The 24,128-nt window shown below is 43.2% G+C and overlaps 1 protein-coding gene and 1 long non-coding RNA gene across 2 annotated transcripts in view; one reads left to right on the forward strand and one right to left on the reverse strand.

The window, feature by feature from the left end:
• The window catches only part of STARD13 (StAR related lipid transfer domain containing 13), a 769,773-nt gene that overhangs the window by 262,360 nt on the left and 483,285 nt on the right, over positions 1-24,128 (forward strand). The gene's annotated exons all lie outside the window — the stretch shown is intronic.
• The window catches only part of LOC138250557 (uncharacterized), a 52,389-nt gene continuing 48,618 nt past the window's right edge, over positions 20,358-24,128 (reverse strand). The window contains exon 3 of the long non-coding RNA XR_011194980.1: positions 20,358-20,558. This is a non-coding gene — a long non-coding RNA (uncharacterized lncRNA). The remainder of the gene's footprint in view (positions 20,559-24,128) is intronic.

A 24,128-nucleotide genomic window follows, 5' to 3' on the forward strand; every position in this document is an offset into this window, starting at 1 on the left:
CGGGGCCATGGGGGTGACGAGCACTGAGGGAAGTGCACAGAGCACTGCCCTCAGTGCGCATGTGTGTTTGGCCGTATTGGGCCGGCCAAACACACATGCAGACTGTGCTCCCTCCAGCCTGCACTGTGTTGCCGAGTTGGAGAGAGCGGGCTCAGGCTCCTACTCTGCGTTGGAGCGCTCAGCTAGGGCGTTCCAGACCCTCATCATGCTGCTCTGAGCAGCATCGTGATTGGCGCAGGACAAGCTGGGAACCTGTGCCTGGAGTGTGACAGCGGTGCAGCGGTGGTGCGGCAGGGACCTTAAGGTAAGTTTATTTATTTATTTATTTTTAAATTTGCTTTTGTTTTGCTCTCCCCGCCCCTACCCTGCCACTTTGCCCAGTCACCAACTGCGACTATATCCCAGACAATTTTGTTTCGGAAAGTAAGAAATACATTTCTGCCTTGGGCCCAGAGAGAGGATAAGACATATTTTGTTTTGGAAAGTAGGAAATCCTTTTTTGCCTTTGGGCCCAGAGACCGGATAAATATCATGTTTGTACATCGATTCACCTTGCATGGTGTTAAGAATAAAACAATAACCACTGAAACAAAGGTAAACATGGCAGCCTTGCTCGCATTAGAATTTACAGAGCCAAAAATTGCTATGGGATTCCCACTGAAGAGCATAATAGTCCTGCAACATATTTCAGGAGAAGTATTTTCGAGAAATGATAGTAACTGCCCAAGCAATCATAACTTGTAGTTTCATGTAGACAAGAAATGTGGTTTAGCACTATCTAGTTGATGACAAGCTAATCACATACCCTGCTAATGCAAACTAAAACAATCAGCTAGACATGGGTGATTCACTCCAGACCTACCTTCAGCCCAAGATATTGGCAAAAACTGTTCACATCACCAGTCTTCAGTTATTTCTTTGCATGACTACATTACTAAGTCTAGTGTTATGCAAGGCCTTTTGAGTTTACTGAATGTATATGTTGCATCTGCTTTCACGAACCTTCCAGACACCTTGGCTCATCTGGACCCCTTACTTGCACACATCTCACACATATGGAAAACCAGATTCAGCAGTTGAGACTTCTCCTACATTGCTCCTGAAGCATGGAACGTTCTGCCAGTACACATAAAAATCTTCCTTCTTGCTTCTTAACTTCGAAAAGAAGCTGAACACCTGGCTTTTCAACTAGCTCCGCTGGGCCGTAGGTCTGGCTAGGCTCACACCTGCTCAGTTCCAGGATACCTTCAGGGGTGATGGTGCACTCCACAAATCTGCATAACATAACAATATATCATGTATAATGTAATAACGTCTTCGGGCTTTGCACTCTCTCTTTCCATTGTTAGTGTGTCATTTACAATTTGCTTACTCCCATTACAGTATGCAACAAGGGGCAAAGGGTCAGCCCACATTAGTGTGAGTGACAGATTTGTGCCCTTTCATAAGGAGAACATCCACACACAAAGTTGTTCCTTTAAATGCTAGGCACTTATATTGCAATGTGTGATTGTTTAGACTAAAACATATTTTTGCGTTTAACCAATGTCTATTTTAGATTGATGAGGGTGCAGCAGTTTACCTAACAAAACATTTTGCAATAACCATGTCAAAATAAAGCAAGAATTGACAAAGCCTGGTAACTAACGTCAGACCTATTGGCTTTGCCAATGCCTGTTTCATATGTAACCATGAGATATCAGCAAAATTGTTCTTTTATACTATAATACTGCTTCACCCTTTCTTATATGTTAAAGTAAAACATTAAATAAATCATTTCTGAATGGCAAGCTAATGTATGTCCTCATGCATGCTTTTCAATTAGAAAATCTTATACGCTGGGTTCTGGAACTCACTTCACAATGGAGTTAACTTATATGTGTATTGAAAAAACAGTGGTTGTATTTTAATAAAAGTCGATTATGTTGTTTGCCACTTCAAGTTTTAGGTTTTCTACAGGCATCAAAATTTGCACATTTTAACTTCTTTCTTTTCTTTTGTTGTTTCAGTAGAAAAGATTGCCTTTCTGGATAAATACCATTAAACATTCAAATATGCCCAGTGTTTACCTTAGTTTGATACCTCACATCTTTTCACAGATAGAGGAATGTGTTCCTTGTTGTGTGATGAACTCTGTTTTGTCAATTTCATCTTGAGATAGGCAATCAATACCCTGGCTTGAATAAGAGGAGAGGCATTTTTTTACGTTGGTTGATGCCATTAATAAGAAAAACCTTCAAATTGAGTTAATCATACGTTTTGATTTTCATTCTGAGTTTGATAAAAAGGAACGTGATGGGATCCATGTTTAGGTTGAAGGCTCCTGGAGAAAGTACGGTACCCTGAGTAACAACCTTTATCACATGGCTGCATGGGATTTGAAGGAGCACATTAGGATGAATTACTTACCTCCATTGAGTAAGAGAAACAATTGTCTCGGTAAAAACCATTCACCCATCTAGGATGTTATGCAGATGAGAATGGTTGGCGGTGTCGAAGACTACTGTGACGTCAATCAGAAGAAAGGATTTTATTTTTTATGAAGATTAGAAAGAGCATTGTTCCTGGCTCCTGAACCCCGCATTTTTAACAAGTACATGATCCCTCTAGCTCATGTGGTGCAAATCTATGGTTTCATCATTGTATTATATGCAGACAATAGCTAATTGTCTCGATCAAGACAACCCCTCATTAACTTGGGGAACAAAATAAATTCTGCTTGCTAAAAATGGCCCCCTGGCTACAAAGAAGCTGCCTGAAACTTAACTCAGATAAACCCAAAATTATTTTCCGAGGCAGAACCAACACAAGCTGGTCTCCTGCCTGGTGGCCCAATGATCTTGGCTCAGCTCTCATACCAACTACAACAGCCAGAAACCTCAGCATACAAATACAAAATGCTCTCTCCTTTGAACCATAAATCAAAGCACTTTCCACAACCTGCTTCACACTTATGAAATCTCACAGGAAAATGTTTTAAGTATTTTGTCTATTAGTTCCCAAAAAGTGTTTATTCATGCCTCTTTCATGTCCCATCTGGACTATTGAAATGCTCTCTACCCAGGACTGTCCAAATATCTAATTCAGCACCTGCAGGTCATTCGGAATGCAGCAATCCGGCTGATTCCTAACATCCTGAGACATCACCACATCAATGGACTGCTGAGAAAACCTCATTGCCTTCCAATCAGTAAAAGAATCAGATTCAAGGCTCTGGCCATCACTTTTAGAGCAATTGGAAACAAAGGACCTCCTTACCTCCATCGGCTGTTCTACTGTTACACCCCAGGCATTCTCTTAGATAATCATCTGCCAGCCTCCAGACAAGCCACCTGTCAGTCAGGTTAGATAAGGGGGGTTCTGCCACCCTGATATAGCTGCTTAACAACGGAAAGCACTGCCTAAGAGTTACATCATATCACTTCTAAATCGTTACTCTGCAAGAAGCTAAAAACGTGGCTTTTAATCTTTAATTCCAACTAAGATCTTTTCTCTTTGTGTGATCCGTAACTCAGGGATGCCCTGGTTAGAGCAGCTGGCCATGCTTTATAAATATGTCGTCCTTTCAATTATGCCTTTATTTCCACGCTGTAACATGATCTAAGATCAAACTTATAATCATGTAGGAGATTAATTGCAGTGATTCTTCCTGAAGGTTTAAGATTATTGTCCTCTGATTGTTTCCTCGATGAAAAGAGATGGGCGACGCACCAATAGTTTGAGTCTCTCAGGATGATGCTTTTTCAAAGAGTGAAATAACAATCATTACAGTGGTTATGTACATTGATTATTTCTCGGCTTGCTTTGTTATTTAGCTGTGTAATATCTTGTGTGTTGCAGTTTTTACTGGTCTGTGTTTGCATAAAATCTCCAGGTCTGTTTTAAGCTTTTTATGGAGATGGGTGACTGTTACTGCTTCTTGCAGACCGGAAAAAAACTTTTTGTGACTGAGGTATTGAGGATGTGTGCAATATTTGTAGCTGGGATTTAAATCATGTCTTTGAGTCACGCATAGGCCACAAATTGAAATCTGTGGATATGCTGGTTAATCTCTCCCACTTTTCCACTGCTGGAGTTAATATGTGGTACGTGATGAGTGTAATGATTGGCTGATTAAAGTTGAGTAAGTATTATGCGTAGGGTTGGTTGCTGACTTCCAGTGGCAACTAGTGATCTTTGAACGTGAAGTGAAGAAAAACGTGACACACCAATCGACTCTAACTTCTTCCTGAAATGCTGGGAAGGGATTACTCCCCTAAAAACCTTTTGGAAAGAAATGAGTCAAACACAGATTTTAAATCATGATTTTCCGAAAAAAGGTCCTTGAAAAAAATAGGCATCATTAAATACTGAAGTATTTTCGTGGTGTGCCAGGTCAATGAAACCTAAAGTTGTCAAGGAGCTGGTCCCATGTTTCTAAACAAAATGCAGAGAGTGCCCCTGTATGTCAATATTTACCTCCAATGTGCCAGGGTCAGCATTTAGTCATGCCTGCCCCAAATACCTTGGATGCCACATTATGCCATAAATTACATACATAGGTCAGTGCCAGAATGTTGCAACTGATTGCTTCCATAAACCATGGGTGACCTAGGTGAAAAAACTTATCTCTAGTATGTCAAGGCTAGCATTTTGCCATGTATACCTGATATTTCACAGGTATGCCAAGAATTGAACACAATATACAAGTACCAGAATGTTGCCATTGACTGCATCCATATACAACCGATGACCCATGTGTCAAACAATACCTCTAATGTGCCACAGCCAACATTTTGTCATGGATGCTCCAATAGATTATGGTTGCCCCGTTATGGCAAGAATTACATACAATATGCCAGAGCCGGAAATTTACCATTGAGTGTATACATATACCATGGGTGACCATATGTCAAAATTACCCTCCACATGCCTTGTTTGTCCTACCTAACACCACAAATTATCTACAGGCTATTAGTGTTACCATTTTGCAATGGGTGTCCTATATGCCAAAGAACATCTCTAGCGCCAGCACCATAATTGTGCCAAGAATTATGTCAGAGCGCAAGTGCCAGTGGTTTTCCCTGGGAGTCCCATATGCTAAGAATCATTTCTAGTGTGACAACACCATTATTTTGCAAAGGGTACCCCCTAATTAAAGAATTACCTCCAAGGTGGCAGTGCCATTATTTTGGTTTCCCCGTGCCAAGAAAACCTTCTATACTTCATCCCTCGTCACTCAATCTCACTCACTTTTACTCACACACATATGCACTGACTTTCTCACAAACACACTCTCACATGCTCACGTACATTCATTCACTTGCACACATTCTCATAAATACTCTAACTCTCTCATCGCGATCATTTTCACCCAGTCACTCTCACTCACAGTCACACGGACTCACACTTACTCTCCCTCTCTCATTCTAGTTTAGTCTCCCTTCTCATCACTCACTCCGAGTCCTTCTCATTCACAGTTATACTAACACTCATTGCAACTTATTCTAGCTCACTGCCTTGCCACTTACCCACACACATACTGACATGCTCACACATACACATGCACACACACGCACAAATTTCAGAGTTTTTTTTGTTTCTTACTTACCTTTTAGCTCCGTGTGCTGGTATGCTTCCTCTGCTGGTTCTGGGCAGACTATTGTGGCAGGAATACAGCCTCCTCCTGCTTGGAGTACTCAAGCAGTAAACTAAAAGATGGAGTCTGTGGTGTGTAGGCTCCACCTTTCATTGTCTTGTTTTTTTCACCTCATCCCCCCATATCATCAACGGGTGGGGTGGGTTCGTTGAGGCTGGTGGCCCCACTCCACCCTGTGACGAGATGGCGAGGTTGAGGTGCCAATCTGATTGACAAGTAGTCCCATGCACTGCTTCTCCTAAGCCTAAAGCACCCAGGGATACATTTCCCCGGCCCAGAGCCGTGGCAGGACCATGAGGCCAGGCCTGGAACTTTGCCAGCCCTGGACAATCTCTCCAATGCCTGGTGCACGCACCTCTGTGCACCTACGCGAGGGTTCTTCAAAGTCGGTCCTGGAGAGCCGGGTCCATGACAGATTTTTAGCATATCCACATTTAGAAAAATGTAGATTTCTGAAACATCTTTTTTCTAAAGGTGGATATGCTAAAAAACTGGCATGGACCCGGCTCTCCAGGACCAACTTTGCAGAACTCTGACCTACACCACCCATTAGACAGATTTACTAACTCAGGTTTCTGAGAGTGTCGACATTTTTAAACTATACAGTAGCAAGATATTATTCCCTTCTGTAAATTTTAGAAAAGTGGAAGAAACAACGAATATTCACCTTCTCGCCCATAAAGGACACACCCCATGCTTGCAAGGTAATTTTGGTGTTATATGGGGGGATCTTATGAGTCTGAATCTAATAATTGGCTGCAGATATTGAAGACATCCCTCACATGACAAGATGTCCCATTTATCCATTTAGCACAGTTTTCATTATTCGTTCACCTGATAGCTGTTACTTATAGTTCCTGCTTTCCTTAACTTTTATGCCATTATCCTCGTCTTCCTTGATTTAAAATCTTATAACACCGATGGCAATTTAGTCTTTCTTTATTTTTCTTTTATCAACAACTTGCAATGAAACTGAACATGTAATTGTTAAACATTGAAGATCTTCCTCGGCAGCACATGAGAATATCTACATTGAACAACATACGTGAAAACATTACTGCTGCATCTTCGCCACCATTAAGGTTTGCACTTACCAGCTCCGTACAGGAATCAGTAAAGGAGGCTGGCCAGGCTTCACAGAAAAAGTTGAGGTAGGCTGACAACATGGCGAGCCAGGCAGAGGCGAGGAATGGGGCTATGTCGACAGGGAGGCAAGATAAGAGCATAACATAGCCCCCTAAATCATTTTATGAAAGGAAGACAATGCTGGTGACTACTTGAGGTGTGAATGATGGCAAGAATTGTGCATACTGAGTTTAGCTGCTGTCAGCGTTCAAGTATTTATGTAAGGATTGGTCCTTCAAGCTGAAAATCAGACCTCAGTCTTCATACCTCTGTTGATAGTTTAATGGACGTCTATTACGAATAGCTAAGGAAATATTAGCAACTCCTTGTTTACACTTTGGATCCCTGGCTCTGGCCTTGGTACTACTGATCTCAAGGTTCAAGAAGAATGGAAGACAAACAGAAAACAAACAGAACTCTAGGAGCCTTTTTTTCAGCGTTTTTTCACTGTGTCCATCCCCTACTCTTTTTGCAGGGTATAGGAAGCTCATGTGGGCTACGGATAAAACAAGGGGCCAACCACGTAATACCATTTGGGTTGAAAGGCACCTGATGTCATTTATGCTAGCACTTGCATTTTCATCAACTCACACCCATAGTAGCAACATAAAACAGATATCGTATACAATGTAAGTGTAATACTCCTGTGTTGGACTTGGCCTTTTCTGCAGGGTCATCCCTAAACTTTTTGCCTTCACCATCCTGTTTTCTGAACCTGCCTTTGTTGGCTTTTAAGACTCTGAGCAATTTACTACTGCTAATCAGAGCTAGAGTGCTTGTGTTTTCTCCTTAAAACATGGTCGAATTGGCCTATACCCAATTGGCATATTTAATTTACTTGTAGGTCCCTAATAAAGTGGTACTACATGAGCCTATGGCCTAAAATTTAAATGCTACTAGTGGGCATGCAGCACTGATTGAGACACCCACTTAAGTAGCCCCTAAACACATCTCAGGCCTGCCATTGCAGCCTGTTTGTGCAGTTTTTAAACTGCCCTTTTGATGTGGCAAAATAAGCTTTTTTACTTAAATGCTACTAGTGGGTCTGCAGCATTGATTGAGACACCCACTTAAGTACCCATCGAAACACATCTCGGGCTTGCCATGGTAGCCTGTCTGTGCAGTTTTTAAACTGCCTTCTTGGCGTGGCAAAATAAGGCTTTTTCCCAGGCCCAAAACTTCCTTTTTAATACATACGTCAATCGTAGGGTAGGCCCTAGACAGCCCTAAGAGCAGGGTACAGTGTAGTTAAAAGACAGGACATTTAAGTTGTACATGTCTTGGTAGTGAAAAACTCAATGTTTATGCATTTTTATGCCTTAGCCATTCAGTGTCTGCAGCCTGTTTCTGGGTCACACTAATAGGTGTAGCTCACAGTTGAGGTTTGTGTACTCTTTCTAGACAGCCACACACAACAGAGAGCTTAGATGCACCTGGATGGGCCATCACTGGCAGGATGGGAGGACAGAGCTGGGTGCAGAACTACTTACACTAGAATAGGCTGTGTCCTAGGTACACATAAAGGGCTGCATACCACTTGTAGTTAGTTTAGAGCCAGGAGGGAAGGCAGGATGCCTGTGGATTTCAAACTGAATCCTCTAGATGCTTTTCCTACTTCAAAGGAATGCCCATGTATAAATACTGAACAACAGACACTAACTCTTCAGTACACTTCTGGACCTCTGGATACTCTGCTTGGAACAAGCACTGCTGGGCTGCAGAAAAGACTTTCACTCTGCTGGACACCTGCTCTGAAGGACTGATGTCCTGCTGTGCTGACCTGCTGCCTGCTGTCCTCTTCCCTGGGTGAGAAGGACTGGACTTACTACTCTGATCCCAGTACCCCAGAGTGACTCCAAGGACTAGTTGACTGGCCTCCTGATGAGAAGCCTCAAGGACACAACAGGTCATCTGTGAGTCCTGTCCTCCCAAGTGGTGCCTGCCCAGTCATATACCCTTGGAAGTGGGCTTAAATGTGCTCTTTCAAGCACAGCTGTGGTGCCCTTTGGAATAGATTTGAAGCAACACAAAGCCCCAGAAGCATTGCTGCATAGCTGCCAGCTTCTTCGGAATCGATACCGAGTGACACAAAGCCTTGTCACACAGCTGCCAGCTCCATCGGAACCAACACAAAGTGATGCAAAGCTGCGCCAAGTTGCATCACACAGCTCACCGGAACCGATGCATAGCCACACAAAGCCTCATGGCACAGCTTCAACATAACCAACGCTGGACAACGCAAAGTCTCACTAAGCAACACCTCGCAAATCGTGTACCAGCATTACGGTACTGTGCTCAGCGGACCTAAGTGGGTCCCTGTAGCTGGCCCATTCTCCATCGTGGTCCGTCTGAACTTGTGACTTTGCCCCATTCCAGTGCATTTTCACTTTGTATTACTCTTTATATATTATTGTTTGGGTACTTGACAAGTTATGAATCATCATGTTTTAGATTAGTTAAGGGAATTTTCAAATGCTGAGTGATACACTACATTGCCCAGGAAATTAAAATAAAAGCAACACATCTGTCCTAATTATAGTATGTCTTTGTAATGTACTGTAAAAAGTTAAAATGTTATATGTGGATCTACTTTGTGCTTGGGTCAATAAAGTTGATTGCTCTAAAGTGGTCACAGTTTTAACATTTTTAGATTTCCATACATTATATTCAAAGTTTACAACATACAGCTGGGCGTTACCATCTTGAAAACCATGTCTTAACTATCTTCCCTCCCTTAACCCTGACCCTATCAACCCCATCCACCTGTACAGACCAAGGCAAACTCTCATCTACAATAGGTGACAGGAGACCCCTCCCTTAGTTTGCAGCCCCACAGGACCCATCGCTTTATGTTGCTGTGGACTAGCCGTTGGTCTCAGTCTTTCAACACTTGTTATAATACCAAGTGTTCTAGTATGATCAGTTCCCCAGTCTCTTCAGGCAATAGAGTTACTTTTAGTCTCTAGAGAAGTACATTATAAGTGTGTTCCACAGTTTGTGAAAGTAGCATTCTCTGAGCTGTTCTAATCCCCAGCAGTCACTGCAGTTTCTGTACCAATTCCTACATGGAGGGAAGAAGGGCCGGCTTTAGCATTGGTGGCGCCGGGTGCAACAATCTTTGCAGACGCCCACCCCTAACGAGCTGCGTCTTCACAGATTCCCTTATTACCACCCTCCAACAGTGCCCCTCATCTCTCCATAGTACCATTCTCACACGCATTTCATTTGTTTTATAGTGCTACTCATAACAGTGTAGGGTGTCTGAGCACTTTACTTCACACATGCATTTTACAAAGACAATGAATCATCTGTTTGTAAATCAGTCTATAGGAAATGTTACATAAGACAAAAAGGACTACAAGGAATAGGAGTTACTTGTCATCCATACGGCTAGGTATTATATATTAAGAATGCAGGGCCCGAGGAGCACAAGCTCAGGATTTAAAAGTAACATACTAGTTGTGGTTGGCCTTTCTAAGAATATATTTATACCCAAACAAACCCTTTTTAGAACCATTAGGATAATCAGACTGGGGAAAAAACATAAAGTTCTAACCTATATGCCAGTTCATAGGTCACTCTGCAATATTAGGATTGTAACATATTAGCAGCAAGTAACAAAGGGATCTCTGTGACAAAGGCAGTAATGCACTGAGCTAGCTACTTGAAATATAATTCTGTGATCTGCATGTCCTTCACAGCAGGCATGTTAACCCACTGCACTCCTGTATTTTGAGTCAAAACAATCAGTAGACAAAACTTTGATTTCTCTCCAGCAGGAACACTAATCGCCAGCGTTATCTCGGCATTTTTATTGTTGCCTGAAAACTGCTGCTCAGACAAGGAACTCTGTAGTAGGGTCTTTTAAACTCCTAAGTTATTTCTAAATGCAGCACCCCCCCCCCCCAGGTCAGTGTCAAGAGCGGCTGCACCTAGCACCACCCTAAAGCCAGCCCTGGACGGAAGGACCACCGACCCTCATCTGGCAGGGTATCATGCTAAGATGCAAGTGGCACGTGTGTTCATTGGTTACTGCTTACTGTTTAAAGTGGTGAGGCGATCAGGAATGGCCTTAGGCCCAACCGCAAAACTCTGAAAAGTGGTCCATTACAAACAGTGTTTATAACAGGTCACCATTAAGAGCTATGGAGTTAAGGCTGAAGGCAGTGCGAATTTCTCACACTGCCTAGCAGTGTGTAAGACAAAATAAAACAGCGCAGTAAATTAGAAAAAATAAGAAAATGTATTTGCCTACTCCAGTCCTCTCCCTCCTGCAGTGCGGCAGCAAGAGGGACTCTGTGCCAACTCCTAGCTGTCAATCCTGGTGCTGCACTCATGCTCCTCAGGCAGCATGAGAGGAGCACCAGGATGGGCTGGAGCATGCTAATTCGACGCTCCTTCTGACCATGAGGGTCTGTGCCTGCTCTCCACCCAGCTGTCTCAGACAGCACGGGTGGAGAGGTTTAAAGTGAGCATGTGAGGCTGGCCGTTGCAAGACAGCCGGCCAAAGAGACATGCAGACTTTAAACTGGAGTGCCCACCATTCCTACTCCCCTGCTGTCAGTCAGCAGTGATGGCCCGCCCCAAAACCTGGCTTGGGCTGGCCGGCTGCACTGAAAAATAAAATAGTAATAACATGGTTTTATTGTCTTTCTATTTTTCATTTTTGCTGAGCTGGCAGAAAGGTGGGTGATGCTTCCCTGCCCTAAAGGAGGCACCGCCTCTGTGTGTGATATGATCTTACTTTTCCTAGAGCGTAGTGAGTAGATAACCCGGGGAGGGGCACAGCCTGGTAAAATATGTTCCAGGCATACAGCTAAACCTGGCCTTGTGGCTTCTTTAACTGTGGGACCCACCTCCTCCCAGAGGGTTACTGGTCTAGGAGAGGACTACAGAACATATGTGAGAGTGCGCTCCTCCCACCACCACCTCCAGCATGGGCTGTTGGGGGACCTGTCAATAATCCTGGGGAGTATGGAGTGAATGTTTTCAACATCTTTAGCATTGGCTAAAAACTGAAAGGTTCAATGAAGATAGGGGATATAGGTGGGAGAAGTCACATTTTAGGACTCTCTCTTCACTTTGAATTTTGTTTCTGTTGTGAGCAGGACTATGTCACTTATTATCTGATATCGTTTTTAGGACATGGGTAAACTTTGTTTTTAATTCTGTGAATCGGTGAGTGACGCTGGGCATCTTTTATTGAATACTTCATTGATGCAGCTTTCGTTGGAATAACTGTAAATGTTGTTTTTATTTTTCTTAAGTTGGACGAGCCGCGCATTTTTAAGTACATTCAGAAATGCGATCACACTGGCAGTTGTATTTTGGTAGCCTTTGGCATTGCCAGATTGACCGCATGGCTGTCTGAGGTTGCTTTGTCGGCAGGGGGACATGTATTTTCATTTCAATTAAAATGGCGTCCTAAGTGGCTGCTCAGGCTTAAGCGATGAGGCAGCAGTTTCACTGAATTGTCTGAAGTGAAAGGAGGACTTTTCCGTTCAGGGACCTGTTTGTCGTCTTCAACACATGCTCCCAGGCTACCTCTCTGTGAGGATGACTCAGCAGGAAGAGGACAGTGAGCGTCTCTGCCGAATCCTTGAGTATTTTTCACGAAGGTCATTTGACTAAACTGGAAGACAAAAAATGGAAATGACAGACCTGTCTGCATTGCAGCTAAAATGTCTTAGTCACATGGCCTCCTCCCAGGAGAGCACATGGGACGTTGAGCAAACCTAATTAAAGGACATGCGCGCAGGCAGCCAGTTCTAGTCAGACGCCAAAAAACACTTCCAGGGAATGCGTTAAAATTGTATAGGTGAAAAGTGTACCTGCGCAGAAAAACAGGATATTTTAATGCCGAGTATATTTTGATAGCGTGCACAACCGTGAACATGTGGTGGCAGTTTGGTGCTAGTTGCTTTGGCTTTTTGGTAGCATGCTAGAATTAGTGATGAGAATGTGTAAACAGCTGTGTGTGCCATTCTCACCTAGGGCCATATTTACAATAAAGTGGCGCGGCGCTGTGCCAAAATTGGCAGCACCGCACTGTGTCGCTTTAGGAACCCAGGGATGCAGTGTATTAAGAATAGGGCACACCCCAGCGTTTCTCCATGCACTGCCACAAAATTTGCTGCCCAGCGCCACCACAGCCCCCCTTGCGCCATGGTGCAAGGATGGCTGCGTTGCGGGGGGGATTGTTTTTGTGCAGGAAGGAAACTTCTTGCACAAAAACAATCTTCAATGGTGATTTGCTCTTTATGTGTCCTGCAGAATACAGCACACATAGAAAGAGCGAAAAACGAGGAGAAATTACAGCATTTCTTCCCGTTGTGCCATGGTAATGCCACCCCTAGGATGGCATTAGATTTTGACACTGCCTCAGGTTTACGAAATCTCATAAATCTGGGGCAGCATCAAAATGCAATGGGTGTTGCTGTGGCACGCCCACAGCAACACCCATTGCAAAGTGCTGTGTGTTAAGGGGCCATAATGACAAGGTGCTGGTAAGTCACAAAAAGTGGCTTAACACTGCCTTGAAAATACGGGGCAGTGCTCAGTGCCACCGGAGAGTCACAAAAAGTGATGCTCCCGTGGCGCTAGGGGCTTGTAAATACGTCCACTAGTGTCAGAAGGAGGGGTAGCTGTGCTGACTGTAAAATAGCAGGTACTGACAAATGCAACAGTTCTCACCTTAAAGAGCTAACGCCCATCTACAGGCATGAACAAATGCTGTTTGCATGCTTCAGAACAGTGAAGGTAGACGACTGACTGTCAATGCAAGTTAGATTTTGGAGTCATTTGTGCAGGGATCCGAAACCTGGTTTTAAGTTTATTGTGCTATACAATGGTGGTGCACTTTGCTGTGTGTATACATTCGTGTGTTCCACTGCCTTACACGTGGATGATTGAACAGGAAAATCAAGTACCTTGATATATAATTGGTTGTGGACACAAAAATTATTAGGTGTTCCTTACTTAGGCTTCAATTGTCCTGCAAATACACCTTCTGTTTCTCGTTTATAATTCCAGGTAACATACATTTAACTGTCATAAGCGTAAAACAATCTGGATGTTGGTTTTACACCTGTAAAGGCCATATGCTTAGCTATAGTTTAGCCACAGCAGGCTTTATCTGACAGTAATTCACGCTGTATCTGCAGACTACGTGAGTGGCATGGCAAACGAGGTAGAACAATACATGGATGAACACATGGCTTTGACACTTGCAGCATCTTGCTTCAGTCTGTGACATACTATGCGTAGAGCGTGCCCTTGTTAAATGACTCGTTTGACACACAGTGCAGTCTAGGGTGACATGGTGCCCCGGGCATAGAGTGGTATGGATAAGTTAGTCTCTCACAATGCCACTGTTTCTATGCCCGGCAGAAGGAGCTGACACTAGGAGCTTATTTTTGAGGGACACGATTACGTTGTGGATGTACATCTCGAGATGAGCACCAAGATTCGCTATTGATCATTACTCACCACTTCAGAGTCTAGTTGAAACATTTTTTTCTGGTTTCCATTGTAATTGTCATGGCTGATCCTTTGATAACGTGGCATTCTTAGCAACAGAAGTGGTGCCATGCATAGAAACACAGCTCCCGCCTTTAAAATGAACAGATGCAAATTAAAGAAATTAATGAAAAGCACGACAAATGCCAACTTTAGATGATTTTTTATAATGCATACTCTTTAACTACAATCCCAACTGGTCCTCATGGAGATTCCACATCGGACCTAATTTACACACACAGTGAAACAGACTCCGCGTGAAAAGCATGAACATGATCAGGAAAGTGATACTACTTCCTTAGGGGTGACCAATACAAGACCTATGCCTAACCATCTGACTTTGCTCGTTACCCAAACACTTATTGCCTGCACAAAATTAGCCTGGATTTGTCTTCCCCTTTCAGTACTGAATACAATGGATAATGCAAGCAATGCTTTTTTATCGAGAAATAGAAAAAATGAACGTTTATGTGAAATCATTTTTGGTCAGCTTTTGTTGTTGCTCTTGTGAGGCTTTGGGCAACCATCTTAAGGTCAGGCCATTTTGAGATGCAGTAGTGGAAAGCATACAATGCGACCAGGGTAGGTTAAGGCTTGCGCTCAAGTCCTGACAAAAAGTATTAATAAATGCTTGAAAAGGCGAAAAAATGAATAAAAAGTTTTTTTTGCAAAAGAATTAGACATCACAAAACGTGAGATGACTGAACGTAGTTTTAGATGAAAGCAGCAAAGGAAGCACTTTCTAGATGGAAGAATGATACACCAAACAAGCAATAACAATGCCCAAAATTAACGAATAGAATAAAAATGTGGGAACTGAAATAATGCTCTGATTGCATTATTGCATATTTTAAAGATGTCAGGGCACTTATATTGTGCTGCAGGGGGTTGATTCATGCTACCTAAACCCCAGAAAATTAATAAAACCAACAAAAAAAATAAAACGTCTTATCAAATAACCGGCATCATGGCATAGTGCATATCATGGCAACTGAGTTTTTTGTGAAACAAAATACTTTATGTGAACAAAACCCTTCCAGTTACATACACAATAAAAAAAAATCACAATCTCCCCTTATTCGAAAGTGATCCTTGCAACCTGACAACACCTAGTCTCCTCTGTCTCGTCTATTAGTCCCACCAACAATTTGTATGTACTCGCATACCCATCTCACCCCACTAATGATCCCGTCTAACTCCCATCTATTTAATCCACCATATAGAACCTGAAGTAAATGCATTGAATGACGTTCACAAGAACACAAGACTGATCCCAATAAACACTGGATTACCAACTAAGCTTGGGTTCCAGAGTAGTGAGCTGCCCAGGGTTAAATCACTTCAATGCATCTTCAGGGGTAGTAAGCGGTATATACATGCAATTACCATACAGCATAAAAATAAATAAGCATATTCAATGAAATGAACGCCACTATAGCAATCAAAATTCCATCTGAATAAGGAAATATCTAGGTAACCTTCCTCATAAAATGCCTTCTGCAGGAAGAATTTAACATTAACTCTACACAGCTCAATAAGTAGTTGTTTGCAATAATAAGCAAGGAACAAACCCACAAAGAAACAATTTAGCAGACAAAATGCAGTACCAGTTTAAAATATAGGGGCAGATTTAAGAGCCCCTAGTGCCTCCGTGCGCCACATTAGAGCCCTCATTTTTTTTATGGTAATGTGGCGCAACGAGGCCAAAATCGGCAAGCCAGATTTACAAAGTGGCGCAATGCATGCATTGCGCCACTATGTAACCCTTTGTGCTATCTTATACCTGCACCAGACATAGTGTGTGCAAAGGGGGCATTCCCCCATAGAGGGTGGAGGAGGGCCTGAAAAAATTGCGCAAATAAATTTAAGAGATTTCTTTGCGTCATTGTATTGGACACTTTTAACCCCTGCTCAGAGCAGCCATTAAAAGGAAGCACACCATTGTTTACAATGGGCCTCAATGGGCTTTGCATGCTTAGCATCAACATTTTTTGTGCTAATCCTGCAAAGCTCCAAACTAGCGCCAACATTTTTCACGTTAGTGTCCTAACTACTGCCATGGTGAGCCGTATCTTAGATATGGCACGCACATGGTGGCATTAGGTGGGGGCTAAAGGGCGCAAGAAAAGTGGTGCCGCACTGGGTGCAGGGGCACTTGTCTTAAATTTGGCCCATAGTATGGGAGAAAACGTGGCACTGCAGAAGTTGGAGCAAAGCAACAATACAACAGTGCACATCAGCCTCACTCCAGGCCTTTCCTTGTCTTAAACGCTGTGCTTAAGAATTCAGTGACAGAGAAGCAAATGTAAGCATGCTTTAAAGCCAACATATTTACAAAAACACCTCTGCAATTTCTGGTTCGAAATCTACAGAGAACAAGGAAAAGAAGCTTTTTCAAGGCTCGACAGAATAGATGCAAAAGAATTAAACATGCGCTCGGACTGTTTGATAAGCAGTCGGTACAAAGAAGTGCATGTTACTCTCTGAACTAAGACACCTCTTGCATCGATCATAAGAGTTAAATAGCAAGCTCAAGTAGCGGTCTAGGGCAAGGGAATTTCTAGTGAAAAAGTGACCCTGACAAGAGGGCTTCATGAACTCGGATGCTTCGCTCTCCATTGACACGGCTATCTCCTATTCTCAGGTTCGCATACGTTTCAAAAACATCTAGGCATCCCAGTTGTCTGACACTCTTTGACAGTGTACTTATGCCACGGTATACGGTGAAGATTTTCTGAATTCAAAAAAGTCAGAATATTTCTAGGGAGACTAATGTGTGGATTGGTCTACAGTTAAATGTAAACTACCTGTGTGGCCCAATTAATCCATGAATTGACGAGAAAGATCGGGACTAGTTCAGTCAAGAATCCAGGCATCCTACGACTTGTTCAGAAATGTCCTCAGTGATTGAATCTCGCCATCACCTCGTGTACCAGCCCTGTAAATCACAGAAATCACACTCTTGGTGTTATACATGTGCATTACAGAGGGAGTGTGGACCCCGTGGTTATTAGTAAAGCTTTAAATACCATTATTGACCCTAGGAAATGTTAGCCAGACATAATCTAACTGTGTGCCAATTTATTATGACATTCATTTCATACCAGGTTGGTAAAGGATTTCACTATTTGAAGAATGCAATTGTTTATAATCACTGTTGTTTTACTCCTAGGATTCCAAGAGTCATCACTATTGGACAGCCAAATGTGTTTTTAATCATAGGTCACTAAAGATCCCCATCACTTGTGGGGTCCTTCGGGCTCCAATACCATCTTCTTTCATCTTCAGACTATACATGGAGACGCAGGGACGGCTTTAGCGCTGGTGGACCCCGCTGCAGAAATCTTTTTGGCGCCCCCTCCACATGACCACCTCGTCAGGCTCCCTCATTACCACCTGTCATAAGTGCCCCTCATCTTTCCGTAGTTCCTCTCGCACATACATTTCATTTGTCTTAAAGCGCTTGCAAAGGCTGGCTTTACAAATCCACGCAGATATCCACATAAAATATAGATCTGTCCTTTACAGCAGGCACATTAACTATCTGTGCTACTTTGTGGGGAATCAGAACTGCCACTGGACAAAACACCGATTTCTAGCTCTAGCAAGAACATTAATCACAAGAGTTATCTTGATACTTTAAATGCTTCCTAAAGGCTGGGCGCACAAGGAACTTTGCAGCAGGTGCCGCTTTTATATTGCAAGTTTTATAAGTTATTGCTAAACACAGTGCCCCCTGAGGTCAGTGCTCCCAATCCAGGTCAGCACCCGGTGTGGCTGCTCCAGTTTCCTGCCCTAAAGCCGGCCCTGTGGAGATGCTTGGTGCTCTTCTAACAGATAATAGCATCAAGATTCACCAATATGCCGGATGCCAACCAACAGCTCCGCTCCACCGACCTCTCCCTCTCAACTGTCCCACGCATCCGCAGAACTACAACTGGTGGCAGATCATTTTCACACCTCGCCGCAAGACATGAAACACTCTTCCCACCCACCTGCGTCAGACCAAGGACCTCCTTCCCTTCAGGAGAATTCATAACACCTGGCTGTTTGAGCAGTAGCAGCAACCCCCCCCCCCCCTCAGCGCCTTCAGACCCTCACGGGTGAGTAGTGGACTTTATAAATTCCATGACTGATCGATTGAAATTCTCCTCTGCTTCAGACATCCATGCCTCAGACACTATTTGCACATCACCTAGCCCTGGTTGTCAAGCATCTACCTGAAGATTAACCCAACCAAAACAGAATTACTGTTATTTGTCGAGAACAATAATTAAGATACAGTACAAACCTTGTTCAATGACATGAAGCTTGATGGTTTCGAACCCTTCGAAGCCTCTCCCTGACTTACCCTGAACACCAATCTTCACCCTCAAGGAACATATTGCCAAAAACAAAGACCCACTGGTACCAGCTCTTTCTTCTAAAGAAAGTCAAACCATTTGTTCCAGAAAGTGACTTCAGATGTTTTGTTCAAGCCCTCATACTTTCTCTTCTGGATGGTGGTGATTCCCTACTCCATGGCGTCCCAGACTCCACACTGGCACCCCTTGGGGGTATCCTACATTCTGCAGCATGTCTCATCCAGGGCCTGAAGAAATATGACCACATCCCCCCCTTCCTGATGGAATTTGATTGGCTCCCCTTGCTGGGCTGTGCCATCTTCAAAACCAGCTGAATCATTTTTAAAGCTATCAATACCAGCACACTTGCCTAACTTGTAGACAAGCTCACCATCTCTGGTGGATCTCAGCACAACCACAGCTAGGACAACATCAGACTGCAGAATAGTAGGCATAAAGAAGAAAAAAGGAAAAACAGAAGACCTTTTCCATCAATGTATTTAGGATCTGGGCCAACATTCCCATATCTATCAGGACCATAGCAGTGTTTCTCAAATTTACGAAATAATTAAAGACTGACATTTTTAAAGAACACTAACATCACAATGCAATAACCATCTACAACCCACCTTTCTATCCTCTTAATTGTTGACTTTATGCTTGCCTTTGTCCATGTATATTGCTCCACTGTCTTTTGGCTAGGTTTGCATATTCATCCTTAAACAGGACATTTATCGGGGTCAATTACTCCAGTTCTTTGCCGTTCATTTGTAAAAGTAAGCCTTGAATTCCATGGAATTGGGAATTCTGTGAGTTCCAGCTGGTAAAAATAGGCCTGCCTCATTATTCCCTATTCTGTGGGTTTTCACTTGCAATGGGAGCGATATGTGTGCAGAGATACTGGCTGGAAACTTAAATCCAGCCATTTTTTATCTTCAGACATATATTCACCTGACTCATAATGGGCCTAACGGGTTTAGTGCCTTGACGTTTCAGTAGGCTCATTTTATGTTTTTACCACAAAGTACTGTACCTAAGTTATTTGTTCTTCAACTATTTAAGTCGTGATAGGAAGCATGAATTGTCTGTGAAAACTTATACCAATAAAAGGGGAAAATGCACAGGGAAGGACTATTGGTTATAGCCCATCAGCCATTTCTTCTAGGAAGTGTCAGTCATTATAACAGGATCGCTGTTACATCCAGCCCCTCTACGCGAGTGGGGCGGATAGACGAGTGCCCCGAGGGCACTTCGAGAAGTGACCCACGTTCCAGCATGCACGCCAACCCGGAAGTAGAGGGTTGTTCTAGCGCACTGGGAGTAGAGGAAGAAAAAAAGAAGGTGGCGCGGAACGATGAAGAGGACCGGAGAACCAACAAGGAAAGCGCGGAGGTCGGGGAATCGACGGAGGTAGCAGGTATTGAGAGGACAGAGGAGAGCGGTGAGAAATCCGGGGAGTCCGTAAGGGCTCAGGAAACGGAGTTCCCAGCCGAAGTCGAGGACCTGCTCAGGGACGCTGAAATCTCTAACCACATCCCAGAAGGGACGTGGCTAATGCAGGTATGGGCTTACTTGCAAAACCCAAGTACCAATTTTGGGATTAAAAAGGGGAGGGGAGGAGAACCTGAAAGAAATATAGCAGAAGAGGGAAAACCTCAAAGTACTCGTGAAAACCACCTGCATGATAGGTCAGGAAAACAATAAATAAAGGAGAACAGAGGCGATATAAGATCATTTCAATCTTTATTATTTTTTTCTTCTCTTCTTTTAACACACCAGAGCACTTGGGCACAAAAAAGAAGGATAAAAAAAGTCCACTAATATGAACTTTTAGGCACGGACCCCACTGGCCCCTAATTCTTCCTTCTATCTTTTTCTTTTCCCGGTCGTGTCCATCCTTCTGGGGAATGTCACATCCGGAAATTGAGACATAACTACAAAGAGAAAAAGGAACAAGAAGATATCAATAAAAGTCACAGAGAAAAGACTACGAGGAAAAGAAAAGAAAACAGAAAGAGAGAGAGAGAGACAAGAAGAGGAAAAACAAAACAAAAGTGCTTGAATAGAAACATAGTCAATAAAAGAATATTCTCACACTAGTATGAGTCGTACGACAGTTTTATTTTCTAATTCTATACCACATGAGCATAAGTCCTACACATACCCACGACAGTGATATAGTAAAAAAACACACACATGGATTTTTACTTTGTAAACCTGCACACACAGGCTGAATGATGATGTACAATGTCATCCTACAGCATCCATGGTTGGGAATCAAACTGTTCCCAACTGCTGACAAATTCATTAATAAAGATCAGTTTCTTGGAATTGATCTACCAAGCAAGTAGACCAGACATTAATCATGGTCTAGGTTAGGCACACCATTGATATAATGATGAATGATGCCCAGGAACCTGTCTGTTAGAAATGGGGGCTCTGGTTGGCAGTCAGTTTGCACTCTGTCCAAGCAGGGACCCTCACACTACTCAGGGTAAGGGAGTTATACTCCTAAGACAACCTCCGCTCACCCCCTTGGTATCTTGGCCACAAGCAGTCAGGCTTATCTCAAAGGCAATGTGTAAAGTATTTGTACCAACACACACATGAAAAATTTGGGAAAACATAACAAAATGAACACAATACCAGTTTAGAAGAATAGCCAATATTTACATAAATCAAACACTACCAAACTGACAAAAATCCAACATACACAAGCAAAATTATGATGTTTTTAAGTAAAAAGAGTCTTAATCCATAGAAATTAATGGATGCCTTGCTTTTACACAAAGTACCTGGTTTGCTTAAAAAATGAAGCTACACAGGCAAGCTTGCATTGGAAAAGTCAGTGATGTGTTGATTCCTTACTCGCAAGTGAGGCCGCGTGTTATTCTGATCCTGCAGCTATCCTTTTAAAGAACCAGACTATCTTGATCCTCAATCTACTATTCTACAGAAGGTATGCAATTCAAAGTTTCTGTTTAACTGTATATTCTCCTTCGGGTGGGTAATGTCAGGAAAAGGCAGACATATTTGGTTCTTATTTCTATTGCCTTGACATCTGCAGTTAGACATTGTGTACCCAGCCCATTTTTTTCACTTACTGGCCCTATGAAGATGTATTCCGGTTTGTTGAGACAAGAATGTCCCTTGAGAGAAATTACGAGCATGCACTCTTGCCTTAAGATACTTAAATGCAAGCCTCTGTTATGTTTTCCACGATTTGGCCTCTGTGCATACCATTGTTTGAATACACTCAGGGCTACTTTACCTTGCTGGATTTTGAGATCCAGAGCAGGGCTCTCTGGTCTGGATAGAACCTTCAAAAGTAGATGGCACTACGATCCATTGGCTGGTTTACATGAGTTTGACAGTGGTGGAAGTGTGTTTTTGATTCAGTCCCAGATCAGGCCTTGTTCTGTATTCTGCATTGGGGCCCACTGACCTCTTACTCTGAAGTTCTTTCTCATCTCATATAGCCGGGACCCTTGCCAGATCTTTGTCCCTGGATAGTGCATTATGTAGTGATGGTGAGTGATGGTATATGGCTGCACTATGTGTCCAATGTGTATGGGAGTTCAGTGGAAACCATCTTGTATTGCTACCGAAAGAGTGCTGTACAAGATGGAAGTAAGAGGTAGCCTGCCACACTAATAATATGTTTTGCTAGTGTTCCAGAAGCTTTGTGTAGCCTCAGTCTATGAAGTACATGTAGAACAGAGGCCCAACCCTATTTAGAAATGACCTTTTGCTGTGTTATTCCTTTTGTTCCTTCCTGGAGCACTTCCGGTAAATTAGATGGTGAGTGTGGGGAGTCTAGAGACCGCAATCTCCTCTGAGGTGCAGGGTTAGCCTTTTGACAGGGTCTGCTCCTTTCATCCCACTCCCCAAGAGGAGCTGCTCCCAAAAGGCTTATATATGCCAGGTGTGAAGGCTTCTTTCATGTTTGCCCTCATATTGTGAGTTTCTAACCATGGACACTTTGAGCATCATCCCTAATGCCTATAATTACATGTCTGCGATTGTGCCCGCTCTGGAAGATCAGACATCCACAAAATGAAGAACTGTCCTGAAACCAGTTCAAGGCAAATAATTTTGAAAAACTGATTGACGAAAGGAATGTAAAGTAAGGACTGAAACTAGCAGTCAGTGTTCCACAACTTCTCCTGGACCTGAATAGGTTACACCTTGCAGGGAACTGGGGAAAAAACCTGGGCTAGTGTCCTTGACATATAGTTTCCCGGATGACATTTTCTGAAGACGTCTGCAACAATCTAATGGACTAGCTGTGATTCTGCTTGGAAGATGATTTTTTCAGGAATGTGGTGAGTGGGGTGCTGGAATTAAATTATCCCTGAAGTAAGCAGTATAGCTTGAGCAGAGGCAAAGCTGTAGCTGCCTAGAGTGGATCTGCCAGGAGGAAGCAGGTTGAGTGACTCATCTTGGAGATGTCTGTTGCACCTGGCCCTTTTTTCAGGGTCATCCCCAATCTTTTTGCCTCCTTCCTTCTAATTTTTCAGACCAGTTTTGTTTGTTTTAGGACCCGGGGCACTTTACCACTGCTAATCGGTGCTAAAGTGCATATGCTCTCTCCGTAAATTGTATTGTTGAATGGTTTATTCCTTATTGCCATATTTGATTTACTAGCAAGTCCCTAGTAAAGTGCACTAGAGGTGCCTAGGGCCTGTAAATCAAATGCTACTGTTGCACATGCAGCACTGGTTGTGCCACCCACATTAGTAGCCCAGTAAACATGGCTCAGACTTGCCACTGCAGTGTGTGTGTGCAGTTTTAAACTGCCAATTCGGCCTGGCAAGTGTACCCACTTGCCATGCCCAAACCTTCCCTTTTGGTACATGTAAGGCACCCCTAAGGGAGGCTCTAGGTAGCCCCATGGGCAGGATGCCGTGTATTTAAATGGTAGGACTTGTACTGGTGTGTTTTACATGTCCTGACAGTGAAATACTGCCAAATTTGGACTTCAATGTTGCAAGGCCTACCTCCTTCATAGGTTAACATGGGCGCTGCCTTTAAATAACTTTAAAGCTCAGATTTCCCTTTGAGGGCAGATAGACCTATGGAGTTTGGGGTCTCTGAACTCACAATATCTTTTAGTGAAGTTGATTTTTAGATTGCGAGTTTGAAAATGCCACTTTTAGAAGGAGGCATTTTCATGCTTAAACCATTCTGTGGCTCAGCCTTTTGTGGATTCCCCGTCTGGGTCAGTTTGACAGTTAGGCTGTTCACACCTCTCCTCTAGATAGTGACACCAAGGGAGCTGAGGTGTAGCCTGCATATCTTGATGAGCCATCTGAGCTAGAGTGGAGGGAGGAGTGGTAGCTTACACCTGAAGGGACTGTGCCTGCCCGCACACAATGCAGTCTCCAACTCCCCGGTGTGTGTCTGGGGCCTGGCCTGGACAAGGAAGGATCTTGCAAACACTTGAGACTTTGCTTTGAAGTTTGCCAACTTCAAAGGCAGAAAGAGGTATAATAAGAAGTATT

This window comes from Pleurodeles waltl, chromosome 8 (genome assembly GCF_031143425.1).
Source record: "Pleurodeles waltl isolate 20211129_DDA chromosome 8, aPleWal1.hap1.20221129, whole genome shotgun sequence".
In the NCBI taxonomy this organism is placed as follows: domain Eukaryota; kingdom Metazoa; phylum Chordata; class Amphibia; order Caudata; family Salamandridae; genus Pleurodeles; species Pleurodeles waltl.